Here is a 22,111-nt window from a genome sequence, read left to right on the forward strand (position 1 = left end):
ATCCTTTGGGAAACCTACTAAGCTTACAGCCATAAATGGAAAGAAGAACCGCTAAGGGGATTATAGAGGTATTTAATGGCTTAACATAGAAAAATAAAGACTGAAAAAAAAGAAAATCAAAAAAAGGGAGGAAAAATATATAGAAAGTATGCCTCCAAAAAGGGCTATAAGTTACATTTATTGTTCAAACCTGGTGGAACTAAAAAATCCCAAATTATATATCCTCATGGTCTCCTTCTGAAGAATGGTGTCAAAATCACCCCTTCTCACTGGTAGATTAAGTACATAAATACCTTTCACCATTAGACCTTTGGGGTCACCCTGATGGAACTGGGCAAAGGGCACTGCCAGAGGATGCTCATCATTCTTGCTCTTTATACTCGGAATGTGCTCGACTATTCTGGTCTTTTTTTCCCCCACATAGATATTGTTACAGGGACAACATAGCGTGTATATTACTCTTTGTTGAGCAATAAAATTGCTTAATTTTATACTTTGCCCCATCAAGAAATTGCAAACACATTGGTTTTACTAACATACCATATTTACACATGTGTGCATTCCACCTATAGGATTAAAATACATCAACCAATTTTTGGCCTGGGTTCTCTGATATTCTGAATGTTCTGGGGACTATGTGGGATCAGTTCACCCACATCCATGCTTCTCCAGTGAAGTTCCTTCCTCCCCTGCTTTGCAGAATTGCGATTGGTGAAATTCGTATCGCCAGAATGCTCCCTGGCCCATAGGGTACTCTGACTTAATCAGATTCCTGGCAGAAACCCACTGAGCTTTCCAAGATAATTTGTCCCGAGGGCTAGTCTACCAGCCTACTTTACAGTTGCTTTAATAGCATGATTGTTGGGGGCCAGGTCAGGAGAAAGAGGCCTATCTGCTTATTGCTCTTGCAAGGTTCATCACTGCATTTTCAAAGCATACATCACATGGTGTAAGGCATGGAATTTCCATCCCACGAAGTACTCTGTGGGATGCGTTCTGACCTTTCTGCAATCTGATAGGATTCAAGACCAATGTTGAACCAGACCAAAGTTCAGATCTTGGCACTGGGGATTCTTTTACAAAGACTGCTTTCCTTCCATTCCTTGGTGAAAGCTTTTTTATACAGGGTGTTGCTCACATAGTTTTACATGTACACCCACTTATGACTACATAGGATCTCAACCTGGCTCTCTTCACAACCCTTCCTTTGAATAAATTAATTAAAAACAAAGGTTGGGACTTTATATGAGAGCGCAAGGCATAAACAGCCAAACGCCTCCATCCCCAATACTTTGACAAAGAAGAGAAGGGTGGACTTTATATGAGGCATGCATCCAAGGAGATGGCACGTTTAAAATGAAATATGCTCATAGCCTAATATAATGAAGCTGTGCGCATTACAATGCAATGTGTAACAATTGGCAGCCAGTAATTTATTGGAATATAAAACAACAAATTCATACTATACATTATAAAGGACCAAATTCATAAAAGCGTATCTCCAAAGTAAATAGCTGTATCCCTAGTTAGTTGGTGCAATCCGATTGGTATATAAGGTAATTGATAATAGTATAGAATATATACACAGGGCATCTATTGACTCAACGTGTTTCGTGGCACCTGCCACTATTTAGGAGCAGGTATGAAATGGGTATCTATAAATTTGAAACATAATTAATTTGTAGAAAAATAAACTGGTAAGTCTTTCTGAAAAGAAGGAGGGGGGGAAAGGACAATGTCCCAGAATTACTTACAGAGACGCCAATTAAACTGGGTACAGCCATGAAGAGCTGGAACCGACCAGATAGAATTTCAGCCCCAGGAGCTAAGGTTGACTAACCCCGAAGTATTGATGCAATTCCAGTGGGATACTGTAGTGCGCAAGGACGGGCCTCTATGGGTATACAAGTGAGAAGGCTGGCCGCAGGCTAGCCTGGATTTGTAGGAGTCTGGGAGGTATAAATCTCTCCTCCTCCTGCAGGTCCCTCGTCGGCTTGGCTTCTGGTGATCTTCCGGTGCGCCCCCGACGTCATTTCCGGCCGGCGTTTCATTTTCAAACAGAAAGAATTGTGCAGCAGCAGCAGCGTCTCGCAGGCTCCAGGTATCGTACGGCGGCGCGCGTTCGGGCGTCATGGCAGCCCTCGTGGGCCCCGTGCGGTGGGGGGGGGCTTCACTTGGCACCGCCAGCACTAGGCCAGGGGAGGTTAGCATGAGTCGCCATTCATGGCCGGGGACGTCAGCAGGATCGCCATTCATGGCCGGGGGAAAGGGGGGGGGGGGGGGGGAGTGTGGCAGGATGATAGGTATGCGGGGGGGGGCTCGCATAGATCAGGAGCGGTACTCCCCCCCCCCCCCCAGTCTGCAGTGTCATATACATTTAAATAAGATCCTGTCAGATTAAAGTACCAGCCTGTGTTTCAATGGATAAAGTATGGGCTAGGCAGCAAGTTGCATGTGCACATATCAGATTCTTGTACTGGAAGCATTTCAGGTGAAGGGTATTCTGGGGAGAACAGCCTTTGTGTGTCAACAGCATTCTCCAGGATACCCATGGATGTGTATATTACCATTGTAATCTGTCATGCGTTTTACCAGCGTAATCCGTCATGCGTTTTGCATTTGTAATCTGTCATGCTAGTTGTCATTTCAATTTGTCATGCGATTTGTCATTGGTAACAGCCGTTATGCGTTTGCCTTTGTAAATCTGTCATGCGATTTGTCATTGGTAGATCCAGCATGCGATGTATCATGGGTAGATCCGTCATGCGTTTGCCACTGTAATCCGTCATGCAGTCTGTCATTGTAATCTGTCATGTAATTGTCGGTTCAATCTGTCATACGATTATCTTCGATTATCCAGCATGCGGTTTTCCATAGAACCGTCAGGCAATTTATCTTTGGCAGTCTGTCATGCAATTATCGTTTCAGCCTACAATGCGATTTCTCGTTTTCAGCCTGTCATGCAATGTCGTGTCAGCCTGTCATGCGTTTTTATCTGTGTAAGTCTGTCTTGCGGTTTTGTCATTGTAAGTCTGTCACTCATTTTGTCATTGTAAGTCTGTCACTCATTTTGTCATTGTAAGTCTGTCATACGTTCATTATGGTAGGTCGGTCATGCGTTTGTTTAAACCGTCAGGCGTTTTGTCATGATAGATCCGTCAGGCGATTTGTCACTGTCAATCCGTCATGCGGTTTTCACTATCTAGTAGGCTGTCACGCAAGCTGTCATGGTAGTCCAACGGGCAATTGTCTTGGCTTCATGCGTTGGCATGAGAGCCGGTCATTTTTGGTTTGGCATGCAATTTGTCATGGCTTTTTCATGGGATCAGTCATGGAAATCTGTCATGCGTTTTGTCGGTCAGGCTTTGACAGGGCAAGCGGTCATGCGCTCGCATGGCTGTCAGTCACGGTCATCTGTCATAAGTCTGGCTTACGATCAGTCAGGTATGTCGTTTCTGTCCATCTGCCTTTATATGTCTCATGGCCTTTTTTATTGTTATATGTCATTTCTCACCAACGGCTGCGGGTGTTACGGGCTCTCATGGTCGCAGTTTCTGTTCGGGGTGTCAGTTCCACCCACATTTCATTTCTGTTCACGATCGTTGTACAGTTGCTTCACTGCATGTACTTGTGATGTTTCAGGTGGATTTCAGCTGTAAGCGCTATTCAGCAAGGTTCGTATGTGTGCCGTTTTTTCCCTTCCACGGGTGCTTGGTTTAGTACATTACAGGGTCTGTCACGTCTTCAGACCCGTACAGGCTGAGGTTTGCGTTTGTTAAGTGATTGGTAGACCACAATCTTCTCGCCTGTACATCATACGTCATACTGCACGATCATTCAGTTCTTACACACCTACCCACCACGGTCTGTGGGTAGTGTAGCCCTGAGTGTTCGTTTTTAATTGCCTGTCTTGGCGTGACAGGTTTCTCGGGCTCAGTCATTTCTTACATTAAGGCACATTGGTCACTAAACTCAGTGCATGCGCTATTTGGTCTATCACACACGTTTGTACTTTGGCACGTAGGGGTCTGCTGGGGGGTACGGTTGCGTGTTTTTATTGTCAGTATCTTTTTCTATTCCCATAGATATCGCCATGTCTCACGTTTGAGAGCGACAAGTTTTCTTTCATCCCACCTACCTCTCGTAGGGGGTCGGAGCATGGCAGCACACCATCATTAAGGAGTTGGACTATCCCGAGGCTTGTGGCGGAGCTTCGGCGCAAGGGCATTTCCTTCTCAGCTTCGGCTAGGAAAGCGGAGCTGTTCAGGTTATTGTTTCCGTCTACGTCCCTGCCATCCACCAGCGCAGAACACGCTTCTGTACATAACTCTTTAATCCAGATAAATGCAGTGTTGAATACACTTTCCACATCCATGGTGCAGTTACAGGGCAGGATGGAGGTGATGGAAGCTCGCGCAGTTGGTGCTGTAGTACCAGCCCCTGCTCCGCCAGCTCCTGTTCCGCCAGCGCTTGCTCCACCAACCCCTGCTCCGCCAGGTAATGTCTCATTGTTGCCTTCCGCGGCACCATCGCCTTTGGCAGCGTTACCTTCTGTGTCCCCGGCCCATTTCATCCCGGCGAATATCAAGAAAGATATTTTGGAAGGGAAGGATGTAAATTTGGCCTCCCTACTAATAGCTACCCAGGATGTCACCGAGAACAAATCGTTTGCTTGTGGGGAAGTGTCGGTGGTGCTCAAAACCAAGGATCCCAGGCTTAATCGCAAGCTCAGTGTGCCGGAGTTCATCTTGGCTTTCGGCATCTTTAGAGACATTGTCTGCTCAGTCAGCCCGGGTAGGAGGGAGGAGTTTGACCTACACCTACACAAAGTGGTGGATTTGGCACACAAGTATGGGGGTTTTACTTTTTACGATTATCATCGTTCCTTCTCTGCTAAAGTGGCAGCTACTTGGGCCCAGTTCCAGGCTGTCATATGTTGGGCCAACATTGACATGGAACTCTTTTGCAGGCATTTTGCCAACCAAAAATCGCCCGTATGTGCCAGCTGCCAGCCATCTTCGCATACCACAGCTTGGTGTCCAAATCCTGAACCTGCTAGTCATATGGGAACCTCCAAGCAGGCAGCCGGTGGTTTTCCTGGTAGTACAGGTCAGGTAGAGAAATTGGGCAGGCCTGTCCGGTATCTTGGTAAAGCGCAATTATGCAACAATTACAACTACACAAGTTGCAATTACAATCAATGTGCCAATTGCTTTAGAGCCCATCCTAAAACCGCTTGTCTGGGCAAGCCGCTCAATGCATCGTGACTATGCCAAGTAAATTTTTCCTTGTTGGGGGAGTATCTGAAGAATCACCCATCCCCAGCGGTCAGGCAGTTTCTGCTTGACGGGTTTTCTGTAGGTTTTCACACTGGCCTCATAGCTCTTCCCACCGAGACTTTCGAATGTAAGAATTTGAGGTCAGCAGAGAGTCACCCTGCGATTGTGGACGAATTGTTGCAGACCGAAGTGACCAAGGGGTTCCTAATTGGGCCTTTTCTGCATCACCATTCTGTATGTGGAGGGTCAGCCCCATTGGGGTAGTCTGTGGTAAATTTTCTAATAAATATCGTTTAATTTATGATTTGTCCGCGCCTCATTCTTCACATATCCCTAGCCTCAATGCTCTCATACCCTCTGAGGAGTTTTCCCTGAAGTACTCTTCGGTAGATTTGGCAATCCAGCAGATTATTCAGTTAGGCCGGGGCACTTGGCTGTCCAAAGCTGACATCACGGATGCGTTCAAGCTGCTTCCGATCCGTCCTGCTCTCTGGCAATGGCACGGCATCAAATGGCGCGGTCAATACTATTTTTCCACCAGGTTAACTTTTGGGTCAAAGAGCAGTCCTTACCTGTTTGATATCTTTGCCCAGGCTCTTCACTGGATCTTGGGTAATTGCAGAGGGTGTCAGAAGGTAATTCATTATCTGGACGATTTCTTACTATTGGAATGCCCTGAGGTCCCGCCCAGGGATCTGCAGGTGCTGTCTGAACTTTTTTCAGAGTTGAATGTCCCCTTAGCCGCCCATAAGGTGGAAGGGCCGACTAAAGTCATCACTTTTTTGGGAATCACGCTTGATTCCCATCTTATGGTGGCTAGTCTACCCCTGGAGAAGCTGGATAGGATATGCCAGACAGTTCGGATGTTTGTCCGATCCCCTGTCTGTTCAAAAAAAGAGCTGCAGTCGCTACTAGGGATGCTGAACCATGCCATGAGGATCATTCCTCAGGGTAGGGCTTTTGTGTCCAGGTTGCTGGCCCTTTTCCCGCAATATTAGGATCCCGACTCAGCTGTTAGGCTTCTAGCTGATGCCCAAGCTGATCTCATCATGTGGGATCTGTTTCTGAGCGACTGGAATGGCATCTCAATGTTCATTCCGCAGCCATCTGATTGTTCGCCCAGAGTGCTCTCAGACGCCGCCGCGTCAGTCGGTTTTGGGGCCATTTGTGGTCAGGAGTGGTTGGCCAGCCGAAGTTCTCTCCAACGTCTGCCTTGTTCGAGATCTATCCGATTCTGGCAGCGGCAGTCACTTGGGGTTCGGGGTGGTCAGGCAACACTGTCATTTTCATTACTGACAATTTGGCTACAGCTAATATTGTCAATAAGGGAAGGTCAGGGTCTCTGCTGATCATGTCGTTCATGCATAGATTGACGTGGCTGGGCCTGACGTACAAATTTCATTTTCATGGGGAGTTTATTAGTGGGGAGCTCAACGGTTCAGCTGATGCCTTATCCCGGCTAAACATGCCTCAATTTTTCTTGCAGCATCCGGTGGCAGAACGGACGGGGCAGCCAGTTCCCCCTTACTCGCTGCTGGTCATGGATTGAATGCTTTCTGGACGCAGGCTATTGAGCTGGCCAACAGGTCCTTGTCCAGGAATACCATGAAAGCGTATTCTACGGGCTGGAAGACGTTTCTTAAGTTCATGGCGTCATATCCTTGTAGTTGCCCCAGGGACATTAGTTACATTATGTCTTTTGTGGCATTCAGCATTTTAGGTCCCTGCATTCTCCTGACAGTCCATCTATTTTTGCTGCTCACCCGCTGAAAGCCATGCTGAGGGGGATCCAGAGGTCCCAGGGGGGGTCTCAGCAACCGATTACGGGTCAGATTTTCCGTGACATGTCAGACATACTGTCTCTTTCCCCTTTTGGCGCAGGTCCTAGCTTGGTTCTCAAAGCAGCTATCTATCTTAGCTTCTTCGGGTTTCCCCGCCCCGGAGAAGTATCCCAGGCCAGTGGTCAGGCGCCTGTTCTGCTCAGAGAGAGTCTCACCAGATTTCCTGAACATTTTGAATTACAACTTCCCAACAATAAGAATAGGCAAACGGGGCAGGGGTTTGTCATCAAGTACTACCGAACCAATAGCACATGGTGCCCGGTGGAAGTGCTCGACTCCCTTTGCAATTTGTTTGTAGGCGCTCCTTTAAGCAGCCCGCTGCTCCCCTTTTTTACACGTCCAATCACTTCAAAACAATTCATTTCGCATATTAGGATTTTACTCGCCAAGTTAGGGTTAGATCCAAAGCGCTTTTCTGGACATTCATTTAGGATTGGGGCAGCATCCGCAGCCTCCAAGCAGGGGGTCCCGTCTTATATCATTAAGCACATGGGGCGCTGGAGGTCCTCCTGCTACAGTAGATACATTCCTGAACCCTGTACGAAGGTTAGCAGGGCGTTTGTCTCATTGTTACATTAAGTGGTATCCATTCAATAAAGTTCATTTACTTACCTACATTTGTGTCTTTTTGCCCTCTTTTAGGCGTACCGACCAGCTAGGCCAAGGCACACCGCAGGTCTTGGTCATTAGGGTTATCTCATATTACGAGGGAAGATGCTGACTACAAGTCAGAAGGCTGGCCGCAGGCTAGCCTGGATTTGTAGGAGGAGTCTGGGAGGTATAAATCTCTCCTCCTCCTGCAGGTCCCTCGTCGGCTTGGCTTCTGGTGCCCACCCTCCCGTCCCCCTTTTTCATTTCATATTTTCATTTCATTTCAGACATCAGTCATTATCATTCTCTTATCTAAGGGTATGCCCTCTTTTAGGCGTACCGACCAGCTAGGCCAAGGCACACCGCAGGTCTTGGTCATTAGGGTTATCTCATATTACGAGGGAAGACGCTGACTACAAATAAGTATAATCCACATAATTGTTTACATCTCATTCTAGGTACTGTAATTGGGCCACCCATACCCCCTTCCCTTTCTCATTTCCTCATATTTTCCTTGTCAAAATTATCTTTATTTGGTGATTGTAAAGTTACATTGTACATGTAGCAAACTTTTGGTATAGTGAACAAAAGGTTGGCATTCCATATTCTCAACAAATTATATCATCTTTAGAATTAAATGCAAAATAAAACAAAGAAGAGTATAACCAAATACTTCTGGCGGCAACTGGAGAAGCTTGAGTATTTAGATGTGGAATGCATACAGTCTGTCCAAATTGCCTTGTTTCCAGATTAGCCGTACATTAAAGGCTACAAGTTTCTGTTTAACACAACCTTAAACATATTAATTATAAGTTACAAAAGTACGCTACCATCTCTGCGCCGATTGTAAAAAATAAGAGGATATAGTCACATACAATAACTAACCGGGGGAAGGGAAAAAGGGGATAAAATAATAGGGTCTGCAGGGATGGGCTTGGCTCTGTTGTCAATATATCTTATATAACAAATGTGTTTATTGAGCAAGCTACCATGGCATCATTACTCCTTCGTTAAAGTTTCCTGGTGCTGTGTATTGCGTCCACGGGTACCATATATTTTCAAACCTGGCGATCGTGTCCGTGTCCAATGCCTCCATTTTGGCATGTGACATCGCAGTATTCATTCTATTTTTTGTTTCCGTCACTGAAAGATTTGGGGTTTTCCAGGCTTTAGCAATGGTCTGCTTGGCCGCAGTAAAGAGTTGTGTTAGTAGTTTAAATTGTGCGCGTAATAAGTTACTGGGCTTTAAATTCAAAAGGGCTAATTTAGGGTCTGGAGGAATTTTCAATTTGGTCAGGATATTTGCCATCTGGAAAATCTTTTTCCAGAACTTCTGTGCTTTAGGACACGTCCACCATGTATGAAAATATGTACCAGCGTTTGTACAACCCCTAAAGCATTGTCCAGAGTAACTTGGTACATATTTGGCTATTCTATCAGGCACCAGGTACCATCTGGTTAACACCTTATAATTCGTTTCCAATGCCAATATGTTGGAGGAGGCAGATTTAGTGTTTTGCCATATCTGGTTCCAGTCAGAGGTATTGAGTACAAGATTTAGGTCATCTTCCCATTTCTGTACATATGGGAGTTTTGCCATACTAGTTTGAGTCGTTGCCTGGAGATATAGGGTCGATATTGTACCTCTTGCGTGTGGATTTTCCTTGCAAACTCTTTCAAATGGGGACATCAGGTTTTTCGGTGTCACAGGGATCATGAGTGACTCTACAACATTTTTTATTTGGAGGTATCTAAACAGTTCTGATTGGGGGATACCATATTTTTTTCACAATGTTGGGAAGGGCATGATGCCTGATGGGCCTAGGAATTTATAAACATATATACAATCTCTTTTCACCCATTCCTTGAATGTGTTAGGGAAGATCCAAGCTGGGTAGAATGCAGGATTTTTGTAAAATTAGAGCAATGGATTAAGGGGGGACTGTAATAGGTATTTAGTTTTGAATTTGTCCCACAATGACAGCGAGTGTTTGATAATGGGGTTGCAAATGTTTCTGCGTGACTTGGGGGAGATCCATAGTAAGTTAGCTGGTGGGACGGGGTCACATTCAGCCGCCTCTATCGCTACCCAGAGGGGTGCTTCCTTTTTTGCATGGTATTTGGCAAGGGTTGATATTTGTGCTGCTCTGTAGTAGTTCACCAAGTTCGGGTACCCTAATCCTCTGTGTGTTTTGGGGAGGTGCAGTATTTGCGCTTTTATTCTAGGCTTGGAGGAGCCCCAGATAAAGGTCGCCATTCTTTTCTGTGCTATTCTCAAAAAGTATGCCGGCAGTGGGACAGGGAGCACTCTGAAAAGATATAACAATTTTGGGAGAATCGTCATTTTGACTGCATTGATTCTTCCCAGCCATGACAGCGGGAGCTGAGACCAGGAGTTTAATAAATTTGTTATGTGTTTAAGGAGAGGAGGGTAGTTGTGCGAGAATAGGTAAGAAGTGTCAGCGGTTAGATGGGTTCCTAGGTATGGGATGCTTTTATCAGTCCATTCGAAAGGAAGGCCTATTTTCGCCGCATTGAGTTCTATTTTTGAGAGGGATACATTTAACGCTGAGCATTTTTTGGGATTTATAACTAGACCTGAAAACGTCGCAAATCTATTGAGTAATGGGATGAGATTTGGGCCTGTTACTTGTGGGGAAGAAAGAAATAAAAGGACGTCATCCGCAAATAAACAAAATTTATGCTTAAAGCCACCTATTTCAATGCCTAAAATAGTGGGATCTGATCTAATTTTTTGGGCAAGCGGTTCTATGAGTAGGGCGAATAGTAATGGAGATAACAGACATCCCTGTCGTGTCCCTCTCCTGACATCAAAGGTGTCCGACCTATAACCTGCGTATTTAACATAAGCCTTAGGTTTATTGTAGAGTAGATATGTGCATTCCCGTTCGTACGAATGTTATTTTCGTACGAAAATGTTCATTTTCGTACCCGCAGAATAATGTGTACATACGAAAAAATTTAAGCACCAAAATACGAAAACGACGGGATTACGAATGAGTCGCATAACTAACAACCGCAAATACGATCGAACGATCCGACGAAAATACGACAAAACGAAAACGGCAAAAGAACGAATATGACATCTATAACAAAAGACTTGCATTCTTTATTTTGTTTGAATCTTTGTTCTGTTCGTATTTTGATTTTCAGTCGTATGTTCATATGACATCTAACAAAAGATTTTCATTCTGTATTTTGTTTGAATCCTTTTTCTGTTTGTATGTTCATATGACATCTTATAACAAAAGATTTGTATTCTGTATTCTGAATTCCTTCTTTCTGTTCGTAATTTGGTTTCAAAATACAGAATGCAAATATTTTGTTATAAGATGTAATTTTCGTTTTTTTGAATGGGCAGTGAGTGTAGTTAGTTAGTGAAGCAGCTTCTCTTTTGTGCTGAGTACAGTAGTACAGTAAAGCCAAATAAACTTTTCTGTGGATTTTCGTCTGAAGGGAGAGATCAGTTGGCCAGACTTTTGAACCTGGAACCCAAAAATGGTTTTCTGATGGAGTTTAAAAACGAACGAACGTTCGGTAAAACTATCGTTTTTATGTTTGTTGTTAAAAAAGTCTGACCAAGTGTATGGGGCTTAACAATAGTTAATATGGATGAGCCGCGTGTTGAAAGTGCCGCGAATCCCGCGATATATTTACGAAAGTACAAAATGATGAAAATTCACGAAAATTATTGTCTAACAAGTAACGAACATGAATTAAACAGAATAACGAACCATCCCGCATGTACGAAAATAAAACGGTAATCAAAATACGAAACGATCGGAATACGAAAAAATCGCGTTGTACGAAAAACGAACGGGAACGAACAGGAAAACGGGCGTCTTACGAAAAACGAATGGGAACGAACCTACGGAACGATACGAAACAGAACAAAAAAAAAAACGAAAAAAAATTCTGTGCACATGTCTATTGTAGAGTTCCATAATCCATTTAATAAAGTTCAGGCCAAAGCCCCATTTCTGAAGAGTATAACTTAAATACGACCAGGAGATGGAGTCAAAGGCTTGTTTGATGTCCAGAGAAAGGAAACACGCCGGGATGCCCTTTTTTTTCGCTATGTGTGCTAGTAGGCACGCCCTACGTACATTATCACCTGCTTGTCTGGAGGGCATGAATCCTACTTGATCTCGATGGATCAAGTTGCCAATGAATTTGTTGAGGCGGGTGGCTAAAATTATACCTAACAATTTTATGTCCGTGTTTAGCATGGAAATGGGACGATAATTGGTGCAGTGTGTGTCGTCTGAATGCGGCTTGGGAATCATACATATCGTCGCTAATAATGATTCTGGTCTGAAAGATTTTTGGTTTAATAAGTCATTGAAGGCTTCTGCCAGTCTAGGAGAGAGTATTTCACTAAAACTTTTGAAGTATTGTGCTGAGAACCCGTCAGGTCCTGGCCTCTTGTTTATTTTGAGATCCTGAATGGCAATAGTTACATCTTCTTGCGTGATTGGCTCTTCTAATTGTATTTTTTGTGTTTGGCTTAATTGTGGGAGATTAATTTCTGAGAAGAAGGAATCTGCTTCCGTCTCTTTGAATGCGTTAGATTCCGCGTAAAGTGTTTTTAGGTGCGAGCTAAATTTTTGGACTATTTTGATTGGATTGCTAGAAACTACATTGTTAGCTATTTTTAGTTTTATAGGCTTAAAAGTCTTGTTAAGCGAATTTAGCGCTCTGGCTAGATATGCCCCCGGTTTGTTCGCGTGTTTATAAAATTTGTGTCTAGTTCTGTTAGGTGTTCTATTTGCTGAATCAGTTAAAAACAAATCATATTCCAGGCGTGCTTTTTCAAGGCAAATTTTATTTCTAGGATTTTGGTTGTCTTGTAGGGCCAGGAAAGCCATGTTATATTCTGTTTCTAGTTTCTTCGCTATTTGAACCCGTTCCCTTTTAAGAATTCCCAGTTGCCGCTGAAATGTTCCTCTGAGAACTGGCTTATGTGCTTCCCATAAGGTGAGTGCGGATATTTCAGGACTAGCGTTGTGGTCTATGTATTCTTTTAGAGCCTGCTCAATGCTCTGGCAGTGGTTCGGGTGTTTGAGCAAAATCTCAGGGAGGTACCAGGTGGGGTCATGGCTTTTCGGAATGACAGAAGCTATTGTGGTATATACAGCGTTGTGATCTGACCATGGGATGGGTATAATGTTTGAATGTAATATTTCCGGAGCCATACCGATTGTTACAAAAATATGATCTATTAGACTGAATGATTGGTGTGGGTTAGAAAAATATGTATAATTTTGCTTCGTGGGGTTGGCTTCTCTCCATGTATCTACTAGATTGTGTTTGGATAGTAGATTGGGGAGAGTCCATTTGGCTTGATGCGTAGGTGGGGTGTAGGGGGTTTTATCTAGGAACGGGAGAAGGACTTGGTTGGAGTCTCCGCAGACGAAGAGGGTTCCTGTTTTGTGCAAATTAATTATTTGGAAGAGATGTGATAAAAAGGGTATTGGATTGAGGTTAGGGGCATAATATGATACTACAGTGATTTCAGAATCCATTATTTGGCCTGTTAATAAGGTATCTACCTTCCGGGTCTTTGATTTGAGATTTTAGTGTAAAGGGTGTGGTGCGATGGAATGCGATTAGGGTTCCTCTTTTTTTGACCGAGGCGGATGCTGTATAGACTTGTGGATATGAGAGGTTGAAAAATTTAGGTGTTGAGTTAGTGGTGAAGTGGGTTTCCTGTAGGCAAACAATGTGGGCCCTTTTGGCTTGGAAAGTTCTAAAAGCTTTGGTACGTTTCTGTGGTACATTTAGGCCCTGCACATTTAGAGACAATAAATTCAATGGTGCCATGGTAGCTTTACCTCTCTGCCCGTCTTACCATGATGATTCGTGTGGCAGTTGGCCAGCCCATTCCCTGCAGACTTGGGGAACGGAAGGGGGAGTCCGGAGTAATCAACCTTGGAGAGGGGGAAAAACACAAAACAAATTAGTAGTTGAACAATCAACAGTACACAAATGAAGTACAATACGTTTACCCGTGGCTGGGAAAAACCTTTCCAGCCAAGGGGAAAGGGGATCTCGTCGATTCCCCGCTTAATACTGCGGTGACCCAAGGCGATCATGGTGGGGCGCATGTTGTTTCCGTGCGGTGGGGGACCGCTTTTTAAGTAATCAGTGAAACCCTGTGTGAGGTGTTATGTACTTTGTTTAATTTATAAACGAATTTCGAACAGGGTAATCCACATGTCCTGTATTATTTTATACAAGCAAGGGGGGGGGGATTTTGCAGTAAAGCTCTTAACTAGATTGCTGCACAAAGATAGATTCTATATCATTCTGACGGTGGTGGTACGTTAGGATATGAAATTATGTTGGGGTGTTGGGGGATTATTCCTCTGGGATTGCTGGTATCGGGTTCGCTGGAGTACTGATTTTATGCTACTAGAATCTATAAGCTGGGTGGGGGTATGGTTGTGCTAGTTGTAACAAAGTGTTGAATAGTGCCCAATACCCAGTTCTAGGTTGATTCCAGCCATCCTGAGGTAGGAAATAAAAGGAGGGTGCTTATCTTAGATCAGTCCGAGTAAATATACAGTATAGCGAGAAGTGGTGTTGGTTTTGCATGTAGGAGCATACTAAAGTTCTAGGCATTTATTGAGTAAAGGATCGAAGAAGTGGTGGGGTGTGACAGTGAGAATATAGGTGTTAAGGATGAATGATATGAAGAAATTGGATGTAGTGTGTGCTAAGAGAGTATAGGGCAGTGTTGGCGAACCTCGACACTCCAGATGTTTTTGAACTACATTTCCCATGATGCTACACTACACTGCAGAGTACATGAGCATCATGGGAAATGTAGTTCCAAAACATCTGGGGTGCCAAGGTTTGCCATCACTGGTATAGGGGGAGAAACAGATTGATATGATTATCATGGATTAGGAAGATCTTAATGAACAAAAGGTCGGCATTGGCTCCCCCCCTCCCCCCGCCCGAAGGCAAGGAGGGGGGGGGGAGGGAGAGAGACCAATAAAAAAAAAAAAAAAAAAAAAAAAAGGGTTTAAGAAGGAGAGGAAAAAAAAAAAATAAGAATCCACAATCAAAAATCGCCAGACTCTTAGTCCAATCAAACTGTTTATCTCTTCCTATGGGACTCCATTGTAGGTAGGGCCAGAAGTGAATTTGGAAGTTCTTCTAGTAGGTGGTCAGTCCATGGTGTCCTCTTGGTCATGAGGTTGGGGCACAAACCTGCCCCGTTTATTGGCATGCTGTAATCCGTTGCTTTTCTCAGGTTGGGTGGATTCATTGTGGGAAGATGCCGATGCTGATCTTCTGCGTGAGGAGTTATTGGCAGTGGTTCGGTTAATAAGCTTTAGATCCATTAAGGCTTGGTGCAACTGATCAGGTGATCTGCATACTATTTTAGAACCCTGATAAGTGAACCGTAGGGAAAATGGAAATCCCCATTGATATTTGATTTGGTGTTGTTGAAGTTCCATCAAGAGGGGCTTCATTGCACGCCTTTTGGTGATTGTCAGCTGAGAAATGTCAGCGAATAACTGGTAGTTGTGCCCCTGGAAGGTTAGACTGTTCTTTTCCCTGGCTGCTTCAAGGACCTGTTCTTTTGTCCTATAATAGTGGAATTTTACGATGATGTCCCTGGGAGGTCCCTCCGCTTTCCTTGGGGCTAGTGCCCTGTCAAATTCCAGTCTCTCTACTGTCATTCCCGGTATCAATTCCTGGCATATAGCTAATATAGTACCTGGAAGATCAAGGACTGTCTCAGGGATGCCCCTAAACCTTAAGTTTGACCTCCTGGCGCGGTTTTCAAAATCTTCTAATTTGGTTTGAAGTGCCATGTTCTCCTCTTTGAGTGTTTCTAGTTCAGATTGGTAGTCCTGTGTATAAATTTCTAATTCTTCCATCTTAGTCTCCAAGGTCTCAGTGCGACTACCCAGGTCCCTTATTTCTTTAGTGAGGCTTGAGGTAATTTGATCTGAGGTGCGCTTTAATGCTTTCTTCAGCATCCTCTCAAATTGCTGTATAAGTTCTGAGGGGACAGCTGTGCTTGATGCAGCAGCCTGTGAGGTGTCAGAAAGCTCCTCATGTTCACTATCTGAGCTTAAAGGACTCAGGAAGATGGCTGGCTTCATTAGCTTTGTTGTAATTCTTTTGCCTTTCCCTGCGGTGCGGACTTCTGAGGTGGCTGAGGTGTTTGGTGTTTTTTTAGCTGAGCCCTTTGTGTGCTGGGCAGCGCTGTTGGGGCTCGTTTTTGTCTTATTTCTTGCACCCCCCCCAACACCATTTTGGTATTAAAATGTTCCCCTCACCTCCCGGGGTGGTGTCCTCTCTGTCCTGTTCTTTTGCGGCTCCGGTTATTTATTAATATCCGCGGTAAATTCCCCTCACAGAGCGGAGCTCTAGCTCGGCATGTCCGTGCAGCTAGACCCCGCCCACACGCTTCCCATTTCCTCATATTTTAACCTCATCACAATAGGTCCACATTTCCCTTTTGGCTTTGGTATCTTTCAGAATTGGGGGAAATTGCTACCCCCATTTACTACTTACCATTTTTTGCCATAACTTGCTACCCAAAATACTCTGCACCCACTTCACACCTTTGTGTCTCTTCCCAATTAAAGGGGTTGTAAAGACAAAAATATTTTCCTCTTAAATTAAAGTCTGACAGTAGCTGATAAAGTAAAAAGTAATGTTTTGCATTATAACTAGTTTGATACCTGTTGAAATCGAACCGTTTTATCCGTTGAATCTTTATTCTCACTGACTTTCTGGTTTGCGGTGCGCATTCATTCTTGCTACATCACGGCCTAATGGGAACTACATTTCCCATTAGGCTTAGCCTCCATGCCTGTGAGGGATAAGAGAGCATCTTCACGCAGGGCTGTAGTCAAATGGAGGGGGTGAGCACATTCTGCTTTCCACCATGCAAAACGGCTCAGATGCTGGTGGAAAGCAAGAAGAGGAGAGACAGGAAATGGCATTTTCAAACCTGGATTACTGTATTTTGGAGGTCAAAAGGAAAAACGAGGTAAGTGATATTTAAATGCTCTAGCTTACAGCAATCAATTGATCTAATAAAAAACGAACCTTTAGTGTTCCTTTAAGGTCAGTCTTGCACTAGTCTATTCCTTTTTATTGTCCATATTTTCACCGTCATATTTTACAATTCACTACATACTTTTTTTTTTATAGATGCTACAATTATGTGGATTATACTTATTTATATACCCATAGAGCACCGTCCTTGGGGACTACAGTCTCACACTGGAATTCCATCAATACTTCGGGGGTTAGTCCACCTCAGCTCCCGGGGCTGAAATGCTCTCTGGTCGGTTCCAGCCCTTCACAACTGTGCCCAGTTCCATTGGCATCTCTAAGTAATTCTGGGACATTTCCCCATCCTTTCCTTTCAGAAAGACCTACCAATTTATTTTTCTACAAAATGATGTTGTTTCAAATTTTTAGACGCCTATTTCATACCAGCTCCTGAAGAGTGGCAGTCGCCACAAAAAACGTTGAGCCAATAGAAACTCTTCCTTTGAACCAGTGATCTGTTTTTGTCGTCTACTCTCAATCACAAGGTAGCCTTCTTCATTACCTTCATCTTGGAGATGGGAGTTTGAGTTAGTGACCTTGTCTTGCAAAGAACCTTTTCTTGTGTTAAACAGAGACAAGGTTGTCTTGAGGCCCAAGGCCCCCTTTCTCCTTAACCATGACATTGTACTTCCATCGCATTGTTCTGCTCCAGCTCATCCCAAGGAGATTTTCTTCCATTGTTTAAGTGTGGTATGAGCAATTTTATATCACAGCTACAGCTTCTTTCAGAGCAACGGTTTTTGTCATTCCTAATGCCCTGTACACACAAGCAGAATTCCCATTGGAAAAAAGTTGGATGTTTTTCTGACGGCATTCCGCTCAAGCCTGCCTTTTACACATGGTCACACAAAAGTTCGGTGAACTGACTGCCAAGAACACGGTGACGTAAAAGACTACAACGAGCCGAGAAAATTAATTTCTAAGCTTCTGGGCATGCGTCGAATTGTTTCCGAGTATCGGAATTTGTACAGACGATAGGAAATTCCGATCTGATTTTTTTCCTGACGGGGGGGGGGGGGTCAGGGGGGGGAGAACCTGCTCTCTAACTTTTTCCATTGGAAAAAGTCTGATGGAGCATACACACGGTCGGGATTCCCGACCATAAGCTCTCATCGGACTTTTTCCAACGGAAAAACCGATCATGTGTACGGGGCATTAGGTTCCCTGTAAAGGGACTGTCTCTCATTCCACTATTTCTAGGTGGCTTAGGCAGCTTATCATTTAAGCCTAGAGGTACAAGAACAAGGTTCCACCATTCTCTGTCAAGGCACACTCCACTAGATCAGAAATAGCTTCTTGGGGTTTTCAGTATCAGCCATCTTTCTCTCAGAACGACTACCTGTTTTTTTTTACCAATACTGCATGTTCTCAGTTTTACTGGGGGGATATTCAGGCCTCTGCCAATGCCAGCTTTGAATGTAAGGTCTTTCAGGCAGCTCTTCGAAGATACAAGTTGCCCCCAGTTTTGCCGTTGTAGGTTTGTTAACGGTTTGTTTGCTGTGTTGCCCACCACTCATTTGGAAAGCTTTTGGATGTTCCATACATATCAGAATTTCTTCTAAACCAGTGTCCTTTAAGAACGATTAAGAAAGCACGTTTTTTTATTTTTTTTTCACTTACCATATCCTTTTCGTTGAGTTATTAAAAAAAAAAGTGATTTTAAACCTCAGACATGAAATATGAACAAATCATACGACTATCGTGTGCACTCAAGAGCACCAAATGTAATTTCTGTCTCCTGCCCAGTTCCTCTGCGATCAGCATGAATAACATCTGACAAGTTTTCCTGATACCAAGAGGAAAAAAAGGCAACAAGGGTGGGGAGCTCCAGCTGATTGACATTCTCAACTCTGTCCCTTTGTGCTGTGTGGTGATGTTGGTGTGTTCCAAATCAGCCGTCGCATCCCTGCAAAAGTAATTTCAGATCTCTGTCCCCATTGTTTTCAACCCTCATACAAGCTTTCTAGATTCTGCACTTTGAATGGATGTAGAGAATAGAAGATCAGATAAACAGGTACAACTAATGTAGGAGGATTTGTTTCAACTGTGTATCACCTAAGGCCAGTCACTTCACTGGGTTTATGCAAGGATTTACAACCACTTTCAGGAACACATTCCATCCCTTTGTCTTATGGTCACTATCTACTTCTTTTTCATGAAACTGAGGAATGACAGTGATGGGGGTTATACTCGCTCTGTTTTTCTGTTGCAAGTGTCTGAATTTTCTGTAGGTGACAGTATAGCCCACATATCTCATAATAATATCTCATAATTCCTTCTGACTTCTGAGAAGTACAGCCAAAGCTTGTTTGGTTGTACTTCTCCTGTGGATCACGGGAGTGCAGTTCGTTCTGCACTCATGTGACCAGTTTTCAGTAGACTGAAAGGCCGCTGTTGGCTGACATCACAGAGCCTGTCCAGGCTTAGGCAAGATTGCGACAATTGAGTCAGGATCCACCCACATGCCTGGATCCACACCCGGCTCGGCCTCTCAGAAGCTCTTTCCTCAAGGAGCTGTGAGAATCGAGCGATCGGCGGTTTACGATCGTTCGGTTCTCAGTGTTCAAGGTGCCGGAGGACCAATACCTTGGTATGATTCTTAAAAAAAAAAAAAAAAAAAAAAAAAATTTAACCACTCCCTGCCCAGCCTATAGCAGATTGACGACTGGGCGGTGGTTACTTTATCCTGACTGGGCTTCATGACATCCAGCAGGTTCGTACTGGCCAAGAGCCGATCGGTGGCTCTCCCTGTCGGGGGGAGGGTGTCTGTGCTAATAATTAGCATATTGATCACCACAGCCCCCATATGTGCCAATCAGATGCCAGTAATGCCCCATCAATAAAGTCCCACCACAGTACCCAGCAGTAACACCTGTCAGTACCTCATCAGTGCCTCCTATCAGTGCTACATATGCCCATCAATTCTACATATCAGTGCCAACTATCGGTGCCCATCAGTGCTGCATATCAGTGCCAGTCAGTGAAGGAGAAAACAAATTTTGCCAGAAACGAATGAAAACATTTTTCTCCCCAAAATGTTGGTATTTTTAGTTTGTTTAGCAAAAAATAAAAAACTACAGAAGCGATGAACTACCACCGAAAGAAAGCTTGATTTGTGGAAAGAAAATTGTAAAATGTGTTTGGGCACAGTGTTGCATGACCACGCAATTGTCATTCAAAGTGAAAATTGTCCTGGGCAGGAAGGGGTGAAAGCACCTAGTACTGAAGTGGTTAACTAAATGCCGACCTGTCGGCAAAGAGGCGCGTTACCGTGAATCGCCGTACGGGTACAGCTTCCACTTTAAGAGCTGCCGGAGGCACAGAAGGTGACCCGATGGGTGTGGACAGCAGGCGCGATCGCGTGAATGAGAGCTAGAATGGGGAAACGTGTGTGTAAACACACAAATCCCCGTTCTGTCAGGGGAGAGGAGACATATCGTTTATTCCTAGTAAATAGGAAGAACGATATGTCCCCCTTAGCCCAGTCAGTCCTATCCCCATATAGATAAAAACACTAACTATGGAACTCATTTAGCCCCTTGATTGTTAACCCCTTCCCTATCAGTGACATTTACACAGTAATCAGTGCATTTTTATAGCTCTGATCGCTTTATAAAACTCAATGTTCCCAAAAATGTGTCAAGCTTCCAGTCTGTCCGCCGCAATACCGCTAAAAATCGCAGATCACCGCCATTATTAGTATAAAAAAAAATCTGTTTGTAGACGCTATAACTTTTGCGAAAACCCATCAATATACGCTTATTGCGATTTTTTGACAAAAAATATGTAGAAGAATATATAATCAGCCTAAACTGATGAAGAAATTATTTTTTAAAACATTTTGGGGGGATAATATAGCAAAAAGTAAATATTATATTTTTTTCGAAATTGTTGCGCTTTTTTTGTTTATAGTGCAAAAAATAAAAGCCGCAGAGGTGATCAAATACCACCAAAAGAAAGCTCTATTTGTGTGGAAAAAATCTTCTGGGCTGTAAGTGGTTAATGAACTTATAGAATGAATATATATATATATATATATATATATATATATATATATATATAAAAAAATAAAGATAATATCTATATCTCAAGTCAAAAGTCCCGTAATTTTCTGAAAGCAGAGGACCTGTAGAATTAGAAAATGATGGCGCAGATTTTGCACACTCCAATTAAACTGCACAAAATGACTGGCTTTCATGTTAAATTTCATATGAGAAAAAAAGCACACGCATTGGAATGACAGATGGTTATAAAAAGTGCAGAAAAGACACAGGCTAGTGTTGATTGAAAAGTGTGCACCTTTCACTAGAATCCTCACAACCGTGTATCACACTCCCCTCAGGGGGTCAAACTCACCAGAAATAAGTAGTTTTCAAGCCTCAAATCACTTTAAAACGGCTGCCATCCACATTATGGGCTGGATCAGAGCTGCAGCATACAATCTCCAGAAGTATTCAGTCATTAGAAGAAGAACTCCACATAGTACAGTTCAATGTTACCCTTTATTGCAAGCCTCGAATCGTAAAAAAAAAAAAATATATAAAAAAAAAAAAAAAAAAGACACCTTCCAACAATCTACATCAAAGCTGGTCCAATGTAGATTGTTGGAAGGTGTCATTTTTATTTCTGCAGAGTCCGACCTCCTGAGGAGTGTGTGACGCATGGTTGTGAGTATTCTGGTGAAAGGTGCACACTTCTCAATCAACACTAGCAAACACTGCCCGTGTCTTTTCTGGACATTTTATCACCATCTGTCAAAAAATTAAAACTGCAGAGGTGATCAAACGCCACCAAAAGAAAGCTCTATTTGTGGGAGAAAAAAAAAAGGATGTCAATTGTGTATGGGTACAGCATCGCACGAGCGCGCAATTTTCAGTTAAAGCACCGTATTGCATTAAAATGGCCTGACATAAGGGGGAAAATCTTCTAGTCCGTAAGTGGTTAATGTATAACTTACAGCTGTGGCAGTAAAAGGGTTAAAAGTATTAAGGTGAACTGTTTTTTGTCATGTTTGCAGGGTTTTTATTTACAAGCTTGCTATTTTTATCAGTTTTGCCATCTTAAATTGGGCACAATTTACATTTTTAGGTGCTCCCTATAAGATAGGGAAATCTTTTAAGCTCCGGTCCAAACAGAACCCTGAAAAATGTACCTTTTGACTTAAAGAGGAACTGCAGTCTGCTCACATAATTTGTAATAAAAACACCTTTGCCATTCTGAAGCTTCCCTCCAAAAAATTTTTATATTCACTGTATATAAAATATACAAAGTCTACACACCCCTGTTAAAATG

This window comes from Rana temporaria, chromosome 1 (assembly GCF_905171775.1).
Source record: "Rana temporaria chromosome 1, aRanTem1.1, whole genome shotgun sequence".
In the NCBI taxonomy this organism is placed as follows: Eukaryota; Metazoa; Chordata; class Amphibia; order Anura; family Ranidae; genus Rana; species Rana temporaria.